At 37.7% G+C, this 17,757-nt stretch overlaps 1 protein-coding gene across 3 annotated transcripts in view; it reads left to right on the top strand.

The window, feature by feature from the left end:
- Nucleotides 1–17,757, top strand: part of nhsb (Nance-Horan syndrome b (congenital cataracts and dental anomalies)) — a 40,328-nt gene that overhangs the window by 12,839 nt on the left and 9,732 nt on the right. The gene's annotated exons all lie outside the window — the stretch shown is intronic.

Below are 17,757 nucleotides of genomic sequence, written 5' to 3'. Positions count from 1 at the left end.
TTTCTAAGCTAGCAAATAAGAACTAGCAATAGAGGGGGGGGAAAAAAATCCAGTTTACCTATTTAACTTCCAAAAAGAGCCAAAAAATCCCATCAAATTGACTGGGATTTTGCTTGCTCAGGCTCAGGCTCCTGTCTTAAAAGTGTAGATTTATATTTAGATTGAAACATGCATAAGCCCGGCCACCCCCATAAGGTGTATATTGACACGTTTTCATATTATTTTAAAAGATAGATCCAGCAATTTAACCCAAGACACTCCATGGGCGGCCCATCACATTTTATTCTGAATACAGGAAAACAAAACAAAACCCACTCGTTTTCATTTTTGGTATGACCTTAGTACAGTGACCTGTAACCTTTTTATAAAAGAGCACGAAAACTACACAATAATGGTTGAATAAATCAAAATACATATTTTTTAAAGAAAAAATGAAAAAGGATATTTCTTGAACCAGTTAATATGCTTTATGTTTTACTTGGCGTTAAAAAAAACAACCTCTGTATATAGTGTGTTAAAAATATTAAATAAATATTTTTTGGCAGCTTATATACTACGTAAGAGTCAACCTGACATCCTACAAAAATGACATTTTTTGCTTCCATTCTTTAGAACCTTGTCCTCTATCAATGCTTCCTAATTCAAAACATCTGGTTTTACACAAAAAACTATTACAATAAACCACATTCAACATTCATTTCCCATATAGTCAACTTGTATAAATGTTGTGGCACTTTCAGTTTTCTACGACATCTTGAACACAAAAACAAAGAGGTCGACATGGGTTTTCAAAATAAAACGGACGGACCTAAGACCCATGAGAGCTTTGTAAGACATGGACTTTGCTAAAAGCTTTCCAAACACTTTTTTTTTTTTATTGTCCTGTTGCTATTGTTTTTACTATATTGACGTCAACAATTGCCAACATTACTTTGCTACGGAGTCACCTCAAATCAGCAGAAAAAACACCATGTTACTGCTGTAACTCTGAATGACGTCTGTCCATTACAAATCACAATGTCACATTTATCTTTTACAGGTTTTACAATTCTTAAATGTCACATTTATTAAAACAAATAAGCCTAAATTTCACTGGCTAATGCGCTATTTTAAAATGTTGTTTTTTTTAAAGGTTAGCAATCATTTATTTGACCATCAAGAGTTGTAGTACAGTGTTCTAAGAGATAAAAGACTGAAAATTTTGTCCTTTCATCTACCTGAACCACCCTGAAAATGATAACTGGAAAGCAGCAATATAGAGGAAGCCTCTCTGTCCCCAAGCAGCTACTTTAATGTGTCCTCCTCTTGTTAAATAAAATGCACAAGATGGAAGTGAATGCTCAAACATGCAGTTATGAATATTAAACAAACAAAATTGTATATGTGTGACTTGTTGACTATTTTCGATCGGTCGAGCCAACAGGACAAAGGCTGTGTTTGCTCAACGGCCAATGGTGAAAGGCTATTCATCAAGCCGTTGTTTTCCCTCAGTAGTCGTGGTCGTAAGTTACACGCAGGTCATGACAGAGATTGCAAGATAGCATCAGTGGTTGTTGTCCACTTAGAGATAAGTGGAGGAGTGCTTTCATCTGTTCGCTGCCTTTAGCCTCGGCACTTACGTCGGAGCTAATCACGGATTCACTATTTGTCCAGATCAATTGATTAAATAACATTTTCTATTAATTGAATTTACTCTGTAAAATTGTTGTGTGGGTTACTTACAGTAGATGTGGCGCTCTCGTCTTTCTTAAAACATGGTCTCAAAAAACATTTTTACAACATAAAATACCATAATGTAGGCTTTATTTTTAAATAAAATCTCACCATAATGCCAAATTAATGTACGCCTTGTTTTATTTCTGCAACAAGTTGGTCCTAAACAGATGTTGTGTTACTCATTTTGATTAGTTTACTTATTATTAGTTAACACAATATTGCACAAGCATCTTGACTTGTTAAGATTCACAGGTAAATACTACTTTGGAGAAAAAAGCATATATTTTTTCCAAATAAACAACTTTCAGAAACTAATCTACCAATGTAGCCCAGTATTAAATGCCTCATGGGTCAGTACCAGGCCCCGGTCCAGATCGGGAACCACCGTCTTAAGATGTGAAGCAAAAGGAGCTTGTTGAAGTCTCAAAACAATCCACAATCGGTTCGAATCAGGGAGTGAGAGAAGGCTTAAGCAGAGGTTAACCCTGCTTCAGTTGAGGACTGAGCTGCTCTAAAGAGAAATAAATAAACAGATTGCCTTTGTAAGGATCTTACTAAGTCGGCCAGAAGAGACCGCCTAATTGGCTTTTGGGAGCTTTGAGGAAGGCGGCACACATGGCATCCTTCATGGGGAGAAGGTCAGTTGAACCTTTTGAATTCAATTACTCAATTCATCACATGAGTATTAAGTCCGAACGACTGATGGAATCGAATGTATGCATGTGTGTTTGTGTACAAATACACATGCATACAAGTGGTTGTCTGTGTCTGGAGATGCTGAATGGAGCATTCAAAGTATGTGTGGATTAATACTAGACGTTCTTACACACAGTGTAAGACAAGCTGCTCCACGGTTGTAGTAAATCACCTCACAAAGACAGACCATGCATGCGCTGGCTCAATGCTGGAGGCAACAACAGCTGCTACATGCAGCAAAGCGAAGGATGGAATAAAACACTTCTGACCAGAAGACATAAAACACATGAAAAATATACGTTAGATTCATAAATGTTTAAATAGAGATGGAGTGTAACGCTAGACGTAGAAGAATGAACATGGATTTGGACCAAAGGTCCCTTCATTTTTTTCAATAAAAAAAACTGCTGCTGCTACATGAGTATAGGTTAGTTTGGAGGCTTGTTATGATATGTATTTATATGAGGATTATATTTGCTGATTTTTAGCTGTGGTTCTTAAAGTGGATCCACTTCGGAAGGGAAGTCTGAGAGTCCTAGTTAAACTAGAGATTGGAGACAATCTTCAGTATTTGAAGTCTGTTTATCAGATAGAAACCGGACCGACAAGGCTAATTATCTTCAGCAGCCGGTTCAATCATTTCGTTGGAAGGAAAATTAGAGATAACAAAGGAGAGACTCACCGAGTCCCTCCATGAAGTACCAACAGATCTTCTACTCAACAGCTTAAGTCTCGTTTCTCTCATGGCCTTGTAGAGTCTAATATTCATCACATCAACAAGAAGATGTCCTGCTAGTGATGTCTTCAGGTTCAGGTGATTACGCAACATTTGCTGATGTTAATGATGACAGAAATTATTTACAAGGTTGAAAATAAGTTTTTTAAGGTAAATTCACTGAAATGTCCTGAGAAAGTAGAGACACATATATCTGACGCTAAAACTTCGGGAATACTATAGAAAAGTTCGAAGGACTTTAATGACTACTGATTTTGAAATATACTGTACATAATGGAAAATGTTTAATTTGGTAAAATTATGAAATTACAACTTAACATAAACAACACCAAACTGTGTATTGTATTTGATTGTTTAAGCGCTTTGTGACCGTAGTCTAGAAAGGCACTTTACAAATAATAATTACTAACTTACTTACTTACTTACATGAGAGTTAAAATTAACATTTATATCATAAGACAAAATAAGAACACATCGTACAACACGGTTAGTTTCAGATTATATTGAAACTAATAAATACAGCAAAATACAAAATAGTAACAGCAAAATGATCAGTTATCAGACAATGATCACATGACATGGACAGAGTCCTTCTTCAGTAACATCAATAATAGCAGTATAAGAAAATGTTGAAAATGGTTTGTTTACAATCGAAAATTCAACGGCTGTATGTTTAACATTTATGCAAATCATAAATTTGGTATGTTGTACGATTGTATATTATAAACTTAAATTGTAAACTGAAGGAAAATATGATATTGAAAAAAACAATAAACAATAAAACAAAACAATTTCAATGATCAATATACCAAAGAGCCTAATTTGAGCCTCTATTGTTGTCCACTATGTACTCGGAAAATCTATGAAACATAGAACAAAGTTCAAAGGTCGCCATAGATTCTGGATGAGGTGCCTCCAGAAGGTCAAAAGCATAAGATAAAAGATCAGAAGAACAGAAGTTAGTTATCAGCTATCATTCACACTTATTTATCCTCTTACTTACTCCTTACTTACTTACTTCACTTGACTAGAAGCCATAAAAATCACCAACTCAAATGGAGATATCACAAAGTTCTTCGTGTTTACTTAATAGTATTATTATCTGCTGTTTATCAATCAAAGGTTACCTTATTTAAATCAAAGTAAAAGTACGACGACTTCGACGAAAACCAAAAGTACTTAGTGTCCAAGAGTTAGAGTTTAATAATGAATTAAACAGACACAATATTAAAAGCAATTTAGATAAGGAAGTTTTGAAGGTGTTTTTTGTAATGTAGTGCAATTTGGAAAATTACAAACTCAGAGCACGCAGGTACTACTAGTACTACTTTTATAACATCATCAAATACATTTAATTGTCTCTTTTATTTCTTATTTTGCCCCAGTTCTACAGAAGGTTGTGACTTTTTTGGCAGCATGACCAAGAGAAGAAAGGACAAGATTATCCATTTTTAGTCTCACAGGTGAGGAAACAGCAGGGGACGCCCTGCATTCAGGGACTCCACATTCACCATGGGCTTAATGCCCACAGGATTTGCACCTATTGCTCTCAGGCGATTGGCTGAGGCAGTCTGGGAAAGGCATGTCTGTGCAGGAAAATCCAATCAAGCTGCAAACTTAGCTCAGGGTCAGTATTAAGAAGATTATTGCTTTTAGGTCTGAAGACTTAAAACAAGGAGGTGATTATGTCATTAGAGGTTAGTCATTGTTATTTTTGCCTCACAAAGTTGCACTTTTTAATACATCAGGTTGAGAAACATGTATTTAAATGTTTATTTTCAAAACATAATTATCTGATCTTATCTTACTGATGATCTTATTATGCTCTTAATACGCACACTGGTGGCTGTAGGCTGCGACGCAGCTCGCCCGCTCACAATCAGGAGCAGTCAGGGTAAAGTGTCTTGCTCAGAGACATCATATCCCAGGCTGTGTTGAACCCACAAGCCGACCACTTTACCGTGAAGACCTGTGGTCACTAACATCTACATTTGTACGATATGTTCTCATTGCAGAGTCATAGTGTGAAGCAGCCAGAGCTGCACTTTTAAAGCCTCTGAAGAGATTTGTGTAACAAATACTGCGCTTAGGCTTCTATTAAACAGATACACCGGAGAGAAAATCTTGTTATGTTGTCCGTCTGTGGCAGAGGTAGGGCTGGCAGTTGGATTAAGATTAAGAGCTTGGTAATAATCACTCAACTTTTCAAATTGTATTTCGTCTTTTAACACTTGATTAGTCAAAGACAAATTAAAGGTTATATTTAGTTTGATTGTTTTATGTTTCTATTTCCCTTTTTTTATTGGCCTTTTTTTATATAGTCTGAGCTTTGCTTTCTTACACTTTTTTACACTTCTAAGTTCCTCGTGTGCTTGATAGGCATCCCTTGAATACTCCAGCGTCTAGAGGGTTCCGATGGTTCCTTCAAAAGTCTTAAAAGGCTTTAATCATGTGGAAACAAGGCAAGATGTAAATGAAGGAGAATCGTCTTTCTAACAAACACTTATACAATAACTTATGTTTAATGGTCGAGTTGGTCTTAAATTTATCTTCAAATGGTACTAAAGTTCTTTAAAAGTCTTGAAATTAACTTAATATAGGCTGTAGGAGCTCTGTCTTCCTGAAGTCATGGAGTAATCAACTTTAAAATGTCAAGTAATATAGGTTTTTGACCCAATATAGCTGAGGGTAGCTTACCATCAGTCGGTAGAATGTGGTTTCATAAATTCAATCCAGAGATGAACAGAGGTGAAGAAGAGAGTGCAGGTACGGTAGTATGGATTGACACAATTTACAGATGAGATCATTGCGATAAACAAAAATGAATGAACAATTTCACAGAACGATGGTGAAGTTGACATAATAAGAATAGACTGAAACACCAACATATTTTGTTTTGTATTGATATGTAGACACTCATGTTTGACTGTTCCATCTATGTTGGTCGAGTCATAATGGTTTGTTAGCTTGTGGCGTTAAAGCCACAGCAGAGGAATCATGCGAGGAAAGAGGAAGGGCTAGAAAGAGTGAGGAAAAAAAACACAACAACGCAGGAGAGAAAACACCTGATATAGATAGGAAAAGGAGACCGTAAGCATCGTAAAGTACTGCACATGTGCATATGGAGTCTGTATATGAGGGGGGGAGTGTGTACAAAGGCAATACGTCCGCGGTTCTTCAAGGAGACTCACTCTCACTGTCACATTGATCAGACTACAACGTCACACACACACATGCACACTCTCCAGCCTAGTCCACGCTCTCATTGGAATGGAAATGTTACCTTGATTATGAGTAACACAAGAGTGTTGTTACTCACAATCTTACTCATGGCTCTCTAATATATACTGTAATAGCAGGACTTGTGACAAGACCCACTATGAATTTGATTTATTATTGAAATCATGAATGACATTTTCAACAGTGTTTTTCTATGCTATTATAATATAATATTATTATTACATTATATTTTCCATGTAGGGGGATTGTCACACTTCCTATTGTATAACTATTGTTATACTAAAATATTTGGAATTTAAAAAGCTGTTTATGCATTAGTTTGAATCACTGTTAAATAATACTTGACATGACTGCACGATATCTAAATTAAATATTCCATTTAAAACACTACTAACACTTATTTATTCTGACTGTTTGTATTTTCAACTATTAAAATAATTAGATCTGTTGAAGCCATTCTCGTTTTTTAATTTCATCACTTTACAATATAGCCTGTCTGTCCTTTGAACTATGACTTGTTTTGCAATCTTTATGTTTACTTTCAACTGTATTTTTTCTCTTGGTCCCTTATGTATTCAACTTTCAAAGTCTCCTCCACAGTAGCTCCATGTTAGAGCCTGTTGTAGCTCATCTCAACTGTTGAAATTCCAAAACATCATGACCTAGTCTCATCGAATTATAACTATATTTATGGATGTTGGTTTTCATCCAATTGTAGTGCAAATGGGACTCAAGGACTTGTGTAGGCCTCTCTGATAACAAAAATATATCTAAATTAGAATGCATTCTTTCAATTTGTGCAGATCAATCACAGTATGTCTGAGTGATTCAGAGCTCGAACCAATCCCTAGTTTACAATCAACTCTCGCACCTATAGAGGGACTTTGGTTTGTTGGTGTGTGAGGGAAACGCAGCAAGCAGAAAATAAATACCACGCACAGATAGTGTCAGTACCAGATGAGCCTGGGGCTGTCGACTAATGATGACGTCGGGTTACAAGATTGGTCAATATTGATAAGGAATATGTGTGAGACCCTACTACAAGAAAAAATCCTCATCAAGATCCCCTTATACCTGTCCACGACGTGTGAGCCTCCTAATGATCCATAATAAAATGTTTGTTTTCTGATTATTTTGTTTATATTTCATCTTATTTGTCATGTTGTAGTCTTGCTGTCATCATCAGGCTTCAGTAACCCAACTCACTATATTCTTGCTTAACTGGAATAACAATAAATCATCCTTGGATCTTGGAGTTATATTTCCTTGATTTTCTGAGACTCCTGTGTTGTTCTCGGTGTTATCTTGATCTGAAGTAGATATTTTATTGAGTTTTTGTTTTGACTGTTTAAGCGCTTTGTGACACTGGTCTGGAAAAGCGCTCTACAAATTTAATTTTCTTACTTACTTATTTATATCTTGTATGTTTTGCTAAATCAATGACATATTTGTCAAACAGTACTGTCCTCACTGCAAGCTCAACCGGCCCAGCACTAACTTCTTAAAGTACGGTTTGTATTTTATTTTTCTTAAAGGTATGCACCATAATGTGGACACTAAAATTAGTTGTAGATGTAAAATCCATTAAAATACCTATATAATGATAACATGAAGCCACCACCAGTGGTCAACCTATCTGATCAAATTTAACCCTTGTGTTATCTCCTGGTCAAGGTGACCCAAAGGCCTGACCTCTCTCTGGCTTCCATAAATATGCAGCGGTGGAGGTCGTTCACCTTGACCCAAAGGCAACACAAGGGATATTACAAACACATTTGTGTTTGGCTTTCGGGTCACCTTGACCCTGAGATAACACAAGCATTAATGAGTGACATTCACCTGTGACATCTAGAAAAACCTTGTATTGTATTGGGTTTTTTTTGCATATGGAAATTAAACAAATGACACTAGAATATTTGGTAAATAATATAAAAACATTCCAAAGTTTGAGAGAAAATGTTTAGTTCATTGTATTAACATATAATTATTATTTCTACAATTCAGGCGTCATTCTCTACTTTTTTTTTCTTTTTTAAAGGCCTTTTCTTGACTTGTCAATGAATGTGTTCTTAGACATTGAATACTACGACTAAATGTCTTTATGTCTATTCATTAAATAAAGAACAGCTCTTCTGATGATTAAAGTTGGAAAAAATAGAGAAATAGAGGACGGGAAGCAGGGTTTCTTTTGAAGATTGAAAATAAAGACATATAAAAACCTTAAAATCTTCAGTCGTTAATTTTTTCCAAGTGATTTTCTAAAACATGATTCCGTTTTCCTGCTAGTCTCACACTAGCAAATACATCAATTACAATGTGGAAATGTACAACAAAGAGTAGGGAGGTCCATTTGTGAGTGTGTTTGCACCTTTTTCTCTGCATTGGCTGGAACATGCACAGGCAGAGCTCCAGGGTGTGCCCAGCATCAGTCGGAGAACTATGTGTGCCTGCTGCCTCCTGGTGCCCTTATTGGTTGCTGCCCAATCTGGCCATCCAATCATATTAGGCTGAAGGAGTCTGTGCGAGGACTAGCAAATAACGTGTGGTTTAACAATAACACCCTGCAACAGCAAGAGTGTTATTGTCGACCACTTTGAATATGCCATCCTGTGGATAATGTTTGTACAGCTGTTATTTAACACAAGCCGCACAATGTTCTATTTTAAAACCGCTGTTGCTTTCCTGAGACGGTTGTTTAATGCAGCGACTTATAAAGCTGTTGTGAATTATTAAGCAGGGGTGAATTATGGGGCTGGAATGAGTGAGCGAGAGAAAGAGGGAGAGAGATGAGAGAAAGAGAAGAGAGGTCTGGACAAAAATAGGTCAACCTAGTCGCGGCAACCCAGGGATGTAGAAATGATTCTCTCTCTGGAGGAGCGTGTGTCTGTGAGTGTGTGTGTGTGTGTGTGTGTGTGTGTGTGTGTGTGTGTGTGTGTGTGTGTGTGTGTGTGTGTGAGAAGACAGGATATTTGTCAGCAACTCATGTCATAATGCCAAAACAATGAGCAATTTTGGATAAAGGATCAGAGAGAGAGAAAAATAAATGTCAAGATGTGACTTGATGTCCTCTGTGGTGTATTAAAGAACAGGCATAACAGATTTAATTCATAATTAATCAGTCTATTTTCTCTTTTCTTGAATGACTTTCCCACTCGATCCTGATGTACTTTCAGAGTGCAAGTAAATCAACCTCCAGTTGGTGTCTTTTAGCTGCTTTCATTTATATGTTTGCTGGTTTTCTTTTAAGTCGTTTATTTTATCAACGTTTCCTCACAAATCTCTTTTTACTTTTGCTTTAGATGTTTCCGTTTTAGCAGCTTTTAAAGTAATTAAAACAATTGATCTTTTTTAGGCAAGATCCAGTTGAAAATGAACAAATGAAATGAAAAACCACATTGAAAGTGCAGTCCTTTAAAGTGTCATTCTTGGAATAGATAACAGATGTCATCAACCAGGTGTGTCCACAGATGTAGATGAAAGAGAAGCTCAGGAAGCGCACTAGACATGAGAAGCAAAACAACAATAAAAGCTCATTAGATGTTCAATTAAAAGCGTTTTATCGATCATAACTTTGGTATTTACAAGTTTGGATGATCGCTAGTAGCAACAATCTGTTTCAAACATGAATCACAGACATTGTTAGAAACCTTATTGTCTCAAATAAGACGTTTTTGTTCATTTGATACATTTTACATTTTGTGCTAGAGGTAATGCTAGCGATTACCTCTAAGACTTTGGCAGAAGAAAAGACACAGATGGTTTAACTCTGATTGTAGGCCTCGAAAAAAATACACAATTATATACAAAATGCACACAAACACAACGGTGGACGATGTGCAAATAGAGCTAAACATAGTTGTTTATCGTAGCCGATCAGTCCCTCGGATACTGGTGGCCAAAAATGTGTCGGCTACAAACAATAAAATATATGTATAAAAATTGGTTAAGTTTCCCTGGATTTCATTGAAATTGAATTCAGACAGATGTGAGAGAGGGTTTAGAATTATAACTGCCTTAGAAATAAAAAGTAACCAGGCCCAATTTGGACTTACATTAGATCAGTCTGGGAGAAAATATAAATCATTACTAATAACAAATATTGTCATTATTACACCCTACATAGATGTACGTGCTTGTCTATTTTTACATACATATATATATATTTACACGTGTTCATATGTACATATATTCACGTGTTTATACAGTACATTAGTTCAGTCCCGTACATTTTTCCAAAAGGTATGATTTAAATAAAGTTTTACTATTATCATTATATAACAACAAAGATTGAAAAAAAGGGTATTTGTGGTTCTGGCATCCTGTAATATATAACTGTTGAATCCTGAATGGAAGTGTGACTACACCAAAGAGATGTAACAGATTGTGGTTGTAACAGAAGTAGTATCTTCTGACCCCTTTTAATCGAGAACAAAGCATTTGTGGCCTGAAAGTATAATTCAGATGTTACTATCTATTCTGAGGGCAGCTAATCCTGCCAGCGCTGCTGCAGACATGAGCAGTTCAATAAGAGTGCAGAACAAAGCAGCCCAACCTCATGTCGTCAATGACACCTAAATATGTACATTCATCTGTTTACGTTGGGTCTATTAATAGCGTATTTCCACTTCATGAGCCGTGTTGTCAACACAAATGCCTTCGCTATCAAACACCTCAGCGCAGTGTCGCCACGCCCCGTGATGGAGCAGGAGTGTGAGCTGGAGAGGGGTAAAAGCGTGGGCTAACATGCGTGTCTGGTCCACGCGTCCATGTTCACCAGCAGCTGAAGATCATCACTTTTATATTTATATTGTTCGTGGAAGGGGTGAAGAGGTTTTGTGGGCGTGTGTCTTGAAAAAAAAAGTGAGAGAAGGAGATAGTGAACCAGGGGGGAAGTGAGAGGGGAGCAGCGTGACCTACATTTGGCAAAGCTCATCGTACGAGCATGAAACTGCCTAACATCACCCCAGAGCTTGGCAGCATAGTGCGCCGTGATTGGCTGCTTTTAGCACCAGCCTGACAACAGAACTGGCTTCACCCAGGGGGAGAGGATGGGGGCGGTAGAGAGAAAAGGGAAAACGTAGGGAGGAGGCACATACATTAGATCCAAAAGAGGAAATGATGTAAATAGATGATAGAAATAGAATAGATAAGAGGCTGAGAGAGAGAGAGAGAGAGAGAGAGAGAGAGAGAGAGAGAGAGAGAGAGAGATGGTGATTAACACTGTGGCTGCAGGAAACCCAGAAACAAAGGGTGTGTTTGTTATCACTTACATTTTGGGGGGAGATATCATTGTGCATTCTTATAAACCGGGTAAAACGTGGCTGGAGCAATTTCCAACTTACTTTGTTTTAGAGCCATAGGATCTTGGTCGTGTTGCCACTTTTTCTCAGACAAATCAAATCACAAACACGAGGAAGATGGACGACAATTACTGACATTACTGACACGTTTCAAATGTTGAAGTCTTCCTCGCCAAGATGCAGTTAGTCCCTCATCATGACCATGTTTTGAACTTACATCACTAACATTACTTTATAAAGTTCTCCCACGTCTGAAATCTCGGCAAACGAGAGGTTACAAGAGCGGAGTCCATTACGACGTCGTAATGGCTTCACTCCTCCTCCAGCCAGCTGTAATCACGGCCCGCTATTGTTTATACAACGAGTCCCTTGGAAGTGGAGACTTCCCAGATTGATGATGCGGTTGTCTGTCTTTGTGTGCCCTGCGACAGACTGGCGTCCTGTCCAGGGTGTCCCCTGCCTCTCTCCCTCTGATATGATCCAGCCCCCCGCAACCCCCATTAGGGATTAGGCAGCATAGAACATGAATGAATGAATGAATGAATGAATGAATGAAGGAAGGAGACATAATGGAGAGGAAAACCTAGAGCAAACAGATTCCCGCTTCTGTCATGTGTCCACTCCATCTCTCCTTCTATTTTCTTTCTCTGAGATCCTCAGGCACAAGGCATTATGGGAATAACTCTGGCACCGCTCTCACTCTTCCCAGCTTTAATCTTTAAGTTGTTTCCATAGAAACGACCATGTTCACTTGACAACTGTTAGATGGCTTCTAAGGTAAATGTACTGAAAAATGTGAAAAAAAAAGAAAAAAAGCCACCTTCTTCCTAATCTGACAACAAAGGGAATGTCTTAGTCACGAAAGATTCAATGACCCATTGATCATGTACTCCTTGTTGAGGATTCCGTTGGCAGGGGAAAAAAGGGATGACATTCAGTCACGTTTTCTTTCCAGAATGCAGGATTCTGAGTAATCCAAAGCAAATGGTGCTACAAAGGAAATGAGAATTTGGGATGCAATATGTTTTTTAAGGTTGAGGTCTTCTAAAGTGAATTGTCAACATCAGCATGACGCAATATCTTCAGGTAGCCTTTGAAGTACTACATTCTTTGACTTTCTTTTTACCGCAAACACATACAAACACATACAATACACGTTTATGTGTCTTAAAAAAAAAGAGGTGTTTATATACACATAGATACACACGCACACAAAAAAACACAGATTTTCCCCCATCACACACACAGCAGGAGATCACCCCCTCGCTGCATATGTCCCGGTTTCCATGGAGACACGCGGTTAAAAATAACATGGGCGATGGCTTGTCTCGTGCCATTCCAGCGACATGTTTTAAGATCCCAAAACCCTCAGTGTCATTGTCTCCCAGACCTTCTCTCGTCCAGCCATTTCTCATAGACACACACATTCACACACACACAGACACACATGCACACGCACGTACACACACACACACACACACACACACACATACACACACACACACACACACACAGAGCACACAAACTTTGTATACTGTTGCCATGATTGGCTAAAAGTGTGAAGTAGCTTTTGGTATTGTCTGGTGGCACATTTTTATAATGAATATTAAAACAATTGTTAAAAAATTAATTCAGAAAATATTAAACTTAAACTATTAAAACCTTTTAATATACAAATTATCAAACTCAATTGTTTAAACCAAAAAAAATTCAATCTTTCTAATAGAAATAATTCAATTAAAATATTACAAAATAATTAAAACTTTAAATAACAACATTAATATTCCGATGGCACTGATTTACTTCCATAAATATGGTTCAAAATCCAAGCAGATTTCATATCTGTAACCGTCGGCTGTCTGAGTCTGTGGCGTCTTGTGCACTGGAGCAGGAAAGAACTCGCATCATCATTTTACCTGCTGTTGTGTTTTGATCAATTTCCAGGTTGTTGTAGTTTTTAATCCAAAATGACGTAACCCTTCTATAAATAAGACTTTTGGCTGAAACATCAGCTACCTGTCTCTGCTCACAAATGCCAACAAGCCATGAACTGGAATATCAAGTGTGTGATCACAGGGACACACACATGATCCACCTGAATGTTGTGCAGGTCAGCCAGGTGGAGCGCAGGGTTTAAAGAGGGTGACAATCGAGCAGGTGCAATGGTCACCTTGTGATGTGGATATTTTAACAGGAAAATATAAACAGGCAGAATTGCAGTCGGCTAATATTTGTCAAACAAATAAAGGTATCTGTAGTGTTTTGGATTATTGGTAAATACTTTAAACACTAGTCTGTTGTGTTGTTGTTTACATCGTAAATATTTCTAAAAGGTTATAGCAAAAAACGAAAAATAGAAGACATTTCTATTTTTTATTACTGTTTTACAGTTTGTTTAGGGATCAACAAAAGCACTAATGGTATCAAAGGCTCATCGTTTTTTTATTCTTTACCAGACTAGGCTTCTGTGCACATGTATCCAGTACATTACCTCTGTTAACTGCCATTGACTGCCGTTGAACTTCTGGTTTTCTGGTCATTTTACTCCTTTCTGAGTCTGACGGAGGGAGAGCGTGACACAAGATCAGTGCCGGGTAGACCTTAAGGGACCTCTATGACCTACAAACCCAGCATGTTGTGATGGCCCCTGATGTTGACCAGAAACGTTAACCACATGGTGGGCATTGTGCTCTCAGCAGGCCTGTGTCTTTGCTTTTCCTCTGCAGGGGGCTCAAAGCTCCTCAAGGACTGCAAACATGGCAAGCTCTACTCCGAAACCAGTGAACTGCCAGAGCTTCAGATTACAACAGATTACCAGGCAGGGTGCTTGAACACTTTCACTGTCTGTCTCTTCATGCTGGTGTACTTTTTAGTCATTTTGGGTAGTCTCCAATTCCACTGCAGTTAAAGCTATCTTCAGAAGCTTTTGGTAATTCAAGTATGAACTTTCATTTCTACCATCATTGTGTCATTACACTCATTTATTAGGAGGTGTTTCTCTTCAAGGCGGAGTTGTACGTCTCACACTGACTTTCATATCATAGAAGGATTGAGCATGTGATACATATTCCCAGCATGTGGTGGATTAATATATTAATACTTTGTGGCTGACCACCCCTCCCAACTCCACCCCATACACTGCATCATAAAGAGATTACAGTCGCAGGCGGGCCGGGGCGAGACTCTACCATCTCACACCAACGAATGGGGGGGATAAGCGAGAATGAGATTCATTTTTCTGAAATAAGTTTCATTAGGAGACGAGGGAAACAGTTCCCTGGACTTTGAAAACACTAAATGGTCTAATTTTTGACAAAATTTGAATTGTGTGTTTAAAAAGAGGAGCAGAATTGAAGGTGGTTTCATTTGTGTCGGGCCAGCTGATTGGAGGGGATTGCAGCGATGGATGTCGGGTAGCAGACGGGGGTGGAGGGTCTGTATCTGCAGCTGATGCTATTCTGCATGTTGGTCCTGCGACGGAATGTAAAGTGAGAAACGACTGGTCGACGAATGATGAGAAACAAGCAAGAGAGGGAAAACTAAGCGACCAGATTCTGATCATGGCTTTGGCTTGTCTGGGACTGGGCTGTGTCTCGGCACGATCTGAAGGTACTGTCCGATCATCAGATCAACATGTTGGAACCATCGGTTCTCTGGTGCTAAATATATTTTGATGCAGAATTTTGTTTAATAAACTTGCAGGTGTAATTGCTGGCATGTGCTATATTTTATTTGCAAAAAGAAAGTTTGGTGATTTTATTGTATGTATTTAGTAATTTACAAAATGTAATTTACTTTATGCTATGAACCATTGCGAATGTTTAAAAATAAATAAAATAAATCGTAGTTTAGCCAATATCTATCTCTAGAGCTAGATGCCTTAAAAAGCAGCAATATGTAACATTTAAACTAGGGCTGCAGGATATTAGAAATATGTGCGATATTCCATACTGGTGTCTTGAAGAAGTGTGCTATCGATATTAATGCAGTATTTTTTCCTTCACCTAAAAGTGTTGCCGCGTGTACGCAGCCTCGCACAGGAGCGAGTACTGTAGGGGAGGTCCCGGGGTTTAGATAAGGAAAACAATGCAATATTTCCCTTTTATTTATTTCTGCGCTTCAGTGCCGACATGCTCGGAGAAATATATCACTTATAACGCTCAGTTTCACGGGACTTGCATCGGTTTCCCATGAAACTGAGCGACATCAGAGAGGAGCCGCCAGCGCGTCGTGATATCACCAAATGAATAATAAATCCCACCTCCTTGTACACACACATATAGCGGTTTATAGATGACCTGACGCTAACAACTCATTAGCATACGGCAAAGACGGACAGGTTTACACTTGGTTGGAAGCTCCGCGATGTTATAAGAAAACAACCAAAAGTACTTACAATTTGTTGCTTTAGCAAAGGGGGTTGAAAGAGATGAGTGACTGGATAACTTGTGTTTAAGTAGCGCTCATAACTTACTTCCGTGTATATACTGACCGGGCTAGACGCGTCACCATAGCAACCAAGCCTAGCAAGCTGCGCCGCACAGCTGACAAGACAGACTGAGACGTAAAACAACGAGACATAGAAGTACAAATTGACAACTTTTCAAAACGTGACAATGATTGGCCAAAGTGCCGATTTAAGAAATGCTTGATCTGACTGATTGATCAATGAAAAATGTTTAATTATTGAACATTTTTGCGATATATCACTCGATATGTACAAGACATTATTGTTTCAGTTGACAATAGACTTAAGTGGACTGGTCATTTTATGTGGCCCGCTGGATAGTTGGCTCAAAAATGAAAGTCAACAATTATAAAGAGACTTCCAATCAGTGTTAAAATTATGTTGAAGCGAAAATAATGCTGTTTGATAGAGGAGCACAAACTCTGAGAATATAAATATTATATTGCAATCAGGCCAAACTTACTGTTATGGTCAGCTTTGTAAGTATAAATGATTCTTTCGACCCGTGCCTTTGACGGCCTTAGGATTTTTGCCTCTTGTGTGACTGAATTAGAGGTGTAGCTGCTTTTCAAGTTACAAGGGGACATTTTCTTTAGTTGTAGGTAGCAAATTTAAAAGTTATATCACCAATCAAATCAGTTGGGTCTATAGATTTGTTATCCGGTCTAGTTTGAGTGTCATCGTTTCCTATTTGGTGTGGACAAGGGCTCGACCAGAGCTAGGCTGCCAGAGCTCCAGAGCCGCTTGGGATCCTTTCATCCTCTCAATCCCCTTAAATTCCCCCCACAGTTCAAAGAGGATGATTTTGTGGTAAAGGTTAAAAAATAGTAAAACAATACTTCATATTAAATTCATATTGATTTTGTTAATTTAATAAAGCAACAGTTACCACTACAGTGTAGTAGTGTAGAGTACAAAGGTCGGTTTCATTTTCAGTTATAAAGTTGTCACACCGAGAAATAAAGTACTGACACAGAAAAATATGTTAATCTAATCATACGTAAACTGCCAAACAAACCAATGTTCTGCCCTTTTGCCCTTTTGAATGAAAGTAAAGACCGTGTATTTTAAAGTTTAAAAAATGCACAGTTACCAATGAGACCTGTATTGTAAATGTTTGATTGTTTTCTTCCACTGTTTGTTGAATGTCTCCTTAAAATACTAAAAATTAAACATTTTTTGTTAGATGTATCATTGATAACATCAGAGTAATGCTATATTCCTCATACATTCCAACTTATCTTCATCGAATAACTGTGTGGTTTGGATTGCATTTTATCTTGCTGTGTTGCTGATATCTTATATTAGAAATTGAGAATTGTCCTTAGTGTATTTGTTATCTTTGTTGTTAAAATGTGTGTAAACTCTATAAAGTTAGTTGAAAAGGATATGATACCAGTATGAATCTGTGGTTAAAGCTACTGTGAATTGTCAGAATTAAAGTGCTAACCTAATACAATCTTTTTTGTTCTTAAAAGTTAATTAAAAAACAGCTTCTTTAGGTAAAATTGTTCAGGTGTGTACTCAAGTGTTGTATTGGGAAGTATCTGTTAATAGTGTTGTCTCACCACGTTCAAAATGAATGATAATCATCAAATTGG

This window comes from Callionymus lyra, chromosome 6 (genome assembly GCF_982586985.1).
Source record: "Callionymus lyra chromosome 6, fCalLyr1.hap1.1, whole genome shotgun sequence".
Taxonomy (NCBI): domain Eukaryota; kingdom Metazoa; phylum Chordata; class Actinopteri; order Syngnathiformes; family Callionymidae; genus Callionymus; species Callionymus lyra.
Note: the sequence above shows the minus strand (reverse complement) of the source record. Positions and strands in the feature narration are given on the sequence as shown.